Raw genomic sequence first — 7,934 nt, forward strand, 5'->3', positions numbered from 1 at the left:
CACTGCTGCTGTGCTGTAAATCAATTAAATGTTTGTCTCCCAGCACCAGCCCTTCTAACAGGTTTGATCAAGGCAGTGGCCACTACCCTGAGAATGCTGGCTGTCTGCAGGGGCCAGGGATAGGGGAAAATCCAGAATGTGGGAAATCTGCACTGTCAAATATTGTCATCAGTGGCAGCCTGGCCAGAATGATCCCAGCAGCACAAGCCCCGGTGAGATGGAGTGAATGTACCTGGGAACTGCAGCCCCTGAGGGCAGGGAGTGCCTGGGTATGGATTCAGGGCTACCCAAACACAGGGAATTATGTGCTCTGACTGCATGATTCAGAGGGCTGAACAAATGCCTTATTAAGCTAGGTTATATTACACTATATACCATGCTAAAACTGTACTATACCGTCAGAACCCAGGACATCCCTCTGGGTGCCCTGGATGGCTCCAGCCCCTGCCAGGGGGCTCAGAGACCTTGGCACAGAGCCCAAGACACCTTGACTTGGATTTTAGTTCATGGAGCAAATTACCACCTTTATATGAAGAATTACAAGTCAAGAGAGTTTAAGTAGAATAACAGTTAGTTTGTCACAGGGTGAAAAGTAGAATTTTGGAGTTTTTAGAATGGAGGTTGGGGGTCCCAAGATGGAGGAATTTGGGTGTGTTCTGTCCTTTCTTCTTCTTCCTAGACTCCATCCTCTGGGTGATGGTGGCACTTTTGGATTGGTTTAGGGTAGAGACAAACTGTCTAATATAGGTGATAGGTATTAGGAAATTATTGTAAATAAAGTGCACATGTTCTTAGTATAAAAGACAACACCACCCCAAGGGTGGGCAGTGTGCCATGGACTGACCTGATGAACAGACCTCAGAAGGCCAGGGAGAGAAGGTAGAAAACAGAAAATAATAAACAACCTTGAAAACCACAGCTGAAGAACTCTGGCTCCTTCTTCGACTGCTGGGCTGTGAAAAGAGACTTTTTACGTATCTCGGGGTCACTCTGATCAGCAGAGATTCCGAGACTATACTAAAGAGACACTAAAGAAAAACCCATGACTGCCTCCAACCATCATAACACAGCTTTGACCCAATTGTCCAATCAATCCAAACAACCCTCACTTTGGGTTAACAATCCCCATAACACATTCCACATGTGCCAAACAACAGGAGCAGTGAATAGAGATAAGAATTGTTTTCTCTTCTCTGAGTTTCTCACTGCCTTTCCAGGAAATATCCTGGGAGAGAGAATTATATGTGTGAATACCACATCTGGATCCATCCTGGCACTGGAGCTGTCAGGGGCTGGCAATGGAATGGTTTATCACCCTCCTTTATGATCATTCCAGCAGCAGAATGCTGGGAGCACCTCATTATGTAAATTGCTATGTTAATTAGCCCCACCTCTCCTGAGCAGGACTCCCTGTCAGGACTGCTCCCACCTGGGTTTGGGGACATTCTGGGACATTCTCTGTTCCATTCAAGGTGATAGCAGCACCAAAGGCATTGGGTTATTATGGGATGTGATGCTGTTCTCCAGTCCCACTGCCCAGCTGTGTCACCGCACAGATCCCTGCTGGGGCTGCCAATAACTGGATTTTAATGAGGTGTTCCTGCCACCAGAAAGGGTCCTGGAGATGTGAGGGCTCAAGAGCTGCCATGACATCCAGCCAATGCCAGGATCCCCACATCAGTGCATGTACCCACACCCACCATCCCAGGCCTTGATCCTACAAGAGACCTTTTTACACTTCTTTCCCTCTTGCAATAATAAGAAAAACCAAGCCCATCACCTTCACTCATTTTCCCCCTATAATTCACCTTGGCTGCAATGCCCTTCCCAGTTAATAAAACTGAGACTGGAGATGTGTTATGATTCCAGCCACATCATCTTATTGTCATCTCTTATCTTAGATTTAGATCATAAGTTTTATGAGGCAACGTCTGTGTTTTTGGGCTGATTTTATACAATGGCTGATGCACAGGCTTAATTCAAAACTGTGGCTCCTAGGAATTGTCACTAGTGATAAAAACAACTGTATTAATGAGCATGCATTATCAATAATATCATTAGTGCTATTCTCTGATAAATGTCATCATTTCAAAATCAATGTCAGGCAATTATTTTAAAATATACACTGGATGGATTATTTTCTAATAACCCTACAAATGTGTGTCTTGGTCAAACAAAGAGACAAATTCAGCTCCAGCTAAGCATGAAATACTCTGTAATGTTTTCATTATGAGGTTACATATGAGGCTGTTCATTAGACAGACTAAATAAGCAGATGATAAATAAAAATTGAAAGAGAGAAATGTTCAGGGCATCAGGATAAACTCAGCAGAGCTTCTAGTTTTTCTCATAACCAGATTTTGCAGCCCTCCTGGATTCCTGCAAGAAGACCAATGTTGCCCTTTGCCAGTTGGAGTTGTCCAAGAAGTCCCCAGGTCCTGCCTTGTGTCCTCCCTGCACTTGGGGTCAGGGTCTTCCCCACCAAACCCAGCTTTGATTTGTGGCTTTAATGAAAACCACTTCATGGTTAATAATTTCTTGCTGTTCTCTCTTGGATTATTGGTTTAAGTGCAATTAATTGATGACTAATGACAGGAAAGCTGGCATAAAAACCCTTCTCTCTTTTGTGCTGTCTGCACTCTCTGCCATGGAAGCAAGCTGGGTTTGCCACCTATTTCTTCCAGCCAAGTAATGATCATTTTGAAAGAGCATTACCAGTGTTTCTGGGCTATATATAGAGATACACGTGTGGCTGTGCATTAGGCACCATCAGTGAGCTTCTTCCTTCACTTATCATTTCTACCATGAAGGAAGAAGATGAGGATAATATATACAGAGCATTTAAGAGTATTTGTTTCCCCTGAATGCACTCATTTTGGTGATATTCATCATCATTAGGCACAAGGTTTGCTTCCTTTCCTTTTTATTTTGGTGAAGAAAGCTTTCTCCCCAGCAGTATTTGCACTTGTACAGATTTGGATCCTCCCACTGGTGGAAGCTGTATGTACTAGCTGGATTCAACGCGTGAATCGAAATTACAGAAATATGTACATAAATATTCATCTCTTCAGGCTGTTTTCACCTCCTTTCCCCTCGAAAAAAAAGCTGAGTGCTGTAGTCAGTGGATTAAGGCACACAGAGCAAGGATGGGGAGGAATCAGGTATCAACTTCCCAGTGACCAGAGCCATTGCAGTGACCTTGTCTGTCACAGCAAAGGGCTGGGGACACGTTAATGCTTCAATCAGCTGCTCCTTTGTGCCATCCCAGGGACAGAATGTCTCCTGTGTGAATGAGGTGCATTGGCGTTTTGCTTTCTCTGCTTTTACAGGAATTAGGAGCATAGAGAAGCGCCCTTCCTAGAAATTAAGCTATCTAACAACTTGGGGTTTTCTGAGTGGTTTTTTAAAATAAGTGAAACCAAATATCCTTTTTTCCTTAAATAGCAACTATTATTTCTGTATCATGAGGAATAAGAAATATTACAGAGATCATTGTTCTACCAGAAACAGGCACCTGCAGGCTGCTCAAAGTAGGATAGAAAATTATTTTGATGTTTCCACATATAAAGAATTTGGGATTAAAATTCCATTTATCAACACTGAACATGACAGTGTCTCTAGAGGTGATTACACCAGTCAGTGACAGCATTCTGAATCTAGAAGTTATTAGTGTAAGAAAAGTTATTAGTGTAAGAAAATGCCCATTTTGGCCCAGCTCTGCAGACAGAGCTCTGTGAAGGGGCAGAGGGGATGAGGTGCAGCTGCAGGGCGCCCTGTGTCACAAAGGACACACTCATGTCCTGCTTGTGCAGGAAGAGGCTTAGCCTTCTCTTCCCTTGCCTTTCCTTTGCAGCATTAAACCCATTTGTTACAAGTGCAGATTGTCCTCTAGATACCCACCTGCACCTGGACATTAAACCTGCCTTCGTGAAATACCCAGCTCCAACAAGAAATGAAAGTACAGTTATTGCTGCCGTTTTCTTGGGTGGTTATCTTTGGAAGTTGCTTTATGTTGGCATAAAATGTATCCATGACCTCAGAAAATTTCCTGAACACTGACTTGAAAATGAAAATTCCCATTACAAAAAAAAAAAATCTTATCTGCTTCTTCTGGAAGTAACTGATGCAGGGAGATTAAATGACTTCACCAAAGAAAGACAAGAGTCAGGTCACTCCCTTTAGACCCTTAATATGTCAGATACACATTTCATTTTGTGTCATCACCGACAATGGTTCACAAGGACACATGACAAGGTAATTTAAGGAATGTGATTGAAAATTTTCATGGAGTAAGGAACCTCAACGTGTTTTTAAAGTGCAGGAGAGTTAGATGCCTAACACATACCTTGATCTGGATTTCCCCTACAGGCAACTGAACAATTAAAGGACAAAAAAAAATTATTAACAGCCATTCACTGTCATTGTAGCCTGGAAATTAAAATGCCTTTGAAAATAAAGATAGCTCAGGTGATCTTTCTTTTTTTTTTTTTGGTAGGAGGATATCCATTATTATCCAGAAACATTGGAAAAAGGTTTTTTCTCCCACTGGCTCTATCAGATTACACCCCTCCATCACTTCCTCTCTTCACTTAGTGATGGCTGGGTTTGGGCAAATGTCTGCAATAAAACAGCTCCTCTGTACAGAGGAAAGCAAACAACACATGGTAAATTTAACACAGCCAATCCTCTCCCCCTCCAAATGACTTTCATTGCATTTGCTCCTGATAGTAAGTGACAGATGTGTTTAACGAGCTGGAAGAACAGGTCAATAAAACATATATAGAAATAAAAATATAGATCTGCATGTTGCTCAAGTGTCTATGCCATACATGCAGGCATTAAGGCAGCTCATGGTGTTTTACCCTCCTGCAGGATTTTATCATAATGACAGAGCACCGCAGGTTCCATCCAACAAGATTAAAGATTATTTCCTCACACAATACTGCCAGTAATTCCTGAGTGTTTAAAAAGCATTTTTCAGATCTGTAGATTGGTTCAGATGATCAGAGACCTCACCAAGGATGTCCTTGCCTGGCTCTGTGGAGTTCATCACTCCAGGAGCCCCTTGCCTGGTCCAATACTGTTTTCCTGCTACTTCCCAAGGAAGAGTTATCTCCTGGAATCAGCTGCTCTGCACATTTTACTCAGGCAAATAAACATTTCAAAATTACAAACCTAGAGGGCTGAGAAGCTACTAAACCCAAACAGTTTTGAGAGCTATTCCTAGGGAGAACTGTAGCATTTTCCTGCTGTGGAAAACCCTTTTCCTACACACTAACTGTTGGCAGAACAAACACCAAGGATTTGCCTGACACTCCTCAGCACTTCCAAGACCCAACTTCGTCTCTGGATGTTTATTCTCAGATCTTCTCTTAGCCTCAGAAATTGAGGCTTTCTTAAACAATGTACTCAGAAAAAAAAAGAAAAAAAAAACAATACAGGCACAAAGTTACAATTTCAGTGCTTAAAGAGCATTTGAACACCATTAGCTCAGTCAAGGATATTCTCCAAACTGAGAGAATGTGAAATTCTCTCAACCAAGAATAATCCAGGAGCCCAGCACAGCTCAGACCAACAGCTCAGAGCTTCCAATTGCACACTTAGGAAGAATCCTGGCAATAAAGTGCCTAAATAACCACAGCAGGATAATGATCCTCAGAGCAGCGTGGAGGCAGCTGGGATTGTAACTTGAAAGAATCAAACTTCTTGGCTCCATTCTTTCATGTTCACACACAGGCCTGAAAAAGCTGAGTCGATCCTTTCAAAAGTGAAGTTAATGAATTAAAGTGTAACACTGAAGAATTTATTAAGCATTAAGGAAAGGATCAGAGCAAATGATCCAAATGCTGTCTCTGTGAGAGTAAAGGGAATGGCTAATTAGCTGTGGCTTTGCACCCTAACACACAGAACCAACCAGCACACCCTAGGTTTGCTTTCAGATCAAAACCATGCCTGAAATGTTCATAAGAAAATAAAATTTGTCACGAAATGAGTGAGTCTGCCACCTAACAGAGACCACCATTAGATTCCAGAGCAAGAGGAGAATCCTGGCACCACATCAAGAATGAAGAACATGAAGGCTTTGAATGTCTGCATAGGGTAAGTATTCCCAAAAAAGCACAAAAGGTGCAGTCACTACATCGGCAGTCACTGACTCCAGCCATTATTAGAGAAATTAAATTAATAATTAATTACATATGGAGTCAATTCCACCAGAACTGGGGGCTCACCCAAAGTTTGGACACTGGTACAAGAGGAGACAGGGGAATGGCCCAGAGCACAGTGAGACACACACAGCACCACAGCTCTGTCCTCACCCACCCCAGCTCTGCCTCAGACCCGCACCAAGAAACTGAAAATCCTTTTAAACTCATTTCTGGGAGAGAGCAAAATCTGCCAGAGATGGTTGTAAGTGCAATTGTTTGTGAAGAACACGAGGACCCAGACACAGCAGTTTCAAGGGAAGGAGCAGCTCTCAATTTACCTTGGAGCCTGTTATGGTCCCAGGCAGAAAATTCTGCACTCCAGGAACTCTGTGGAGCCACTGGGGCAAGGGAGAGTGTGATATATGGTCTCCAGTGTGATATATGGTCTCCTCGAGCCAAGTCTCATGGCTTTTGGAGATTTATATCACACCTGAGATAGCTCAGCTACCTTAGAAGGCATAAAATCAGCAGGATGGCTTCTGTGGTAGTGTTGGAAACATAAAAATTTTATTAAAAGGCAAAATAACAAAACTCTTTACAGAGAAAAACCAAGCCAGGTGCAAGAGGTTCTTGCCCCTGGTACAACACCCCACAAAAGCAATTAGTGTCTTTGCTCTCTTCTTTTTCTAGTAAATTGCTCAGGTGGAACTTTTTGGCTCCTGTCCCATTGGCCATCCTTAAGTTTGAGGTGAAATCCCCTAGGTCCTATGAGGTGTCTTTACCTAATTGAGGAGAGAAACTTCTGGGCTTTTTTCTTTTTTTAGGAGACAAAGGATAATTTGGTCCCTCCTGTAACCGGGGGCACATTCCTACAAGAGTGGGGCTGATTTATTCAGCACTTTGATGGAGAGGGAAGGGAAGGGAAGGGAAGGGAAGGGAAGGGAAGGGAAGGGAAGGGAAGGGAAGGGAAGGGAAGGGAATCCCGGGAAGGGAAGGGAAGGGAAGGGAAGGGAAGGGAAGGGAAGGGAAGGGAATCCTCCGAGTCTGTGTCTCCAAACCTCCCAACTGACCCCCCTCAATATTGATGAGGACATTCATAAAGTGGCAAACACAGTGCAAAGAGCAAAACTATTTTAGGTTATTTCCATTTCTGTTCTATAAACTGGCCAGGCTAAAGACAGCCCAAACAACCCTCTGGAATACTGAGCAGCTTCCAGTGAGGTTTCAACAGAAATTGAGCAGATTTCCATCACTCTCAGAGAAACAGTAGGGAGCTGAGCAATCTGAAAACCAGTTTCTTACCCAGAAAAATGAACTGATTTCCCTCTCTTTGAAATCTCTCCAGGTGCACTACAGACAGTTCATCCAGATGCACTGTGATTTTCCTGTATGTGTTATGTTTGCATGTGGAATTTGAGTGTTGAGCTCAGAATTGCTGTGAAGCTGCCACAAGGACTCTGTAATCTTGTTTTAACAGATTTTATTTTTTTACGTTCCACATCCCAGTGAAAGTCAGATCAATCTGGGGTTATGTTGTCCATTAAAATTTTCAAACTTCACTTAGAACAAGATGAGAAAGTCATATGCTGGTGGCATTTGTTGTTTTACTTGCCACAGCTGTAACAACTCTGTGTCTCTTAATTTGACTCTACAGTACTTGAAAAGGCTCAATGCTGAACAGTTACAATTTCAACTTACATCTCAGCCAAAGTCAGACCAGGGACTCTCTATTTGTTGTGCCATTTAGCACCTACACAGAATTTTCAAGTGTATCTTGAGCCACTTCTC

The sequence above is a fragment of the Geospiza fortis genome, unplaced genomic scaffold, assembly GCF_000277835.1.
Source record: "Geospiza fortis unplaced genomic scaffold, GeoFor_1.0 scaffold146, whole genome shotgun sequence".
Lineage (NCBI taxonomy): Eukaryota > Metazoa > Chordata > Aves > Passeriformes > Thraupidae > Geospiza > Geospiza fortis.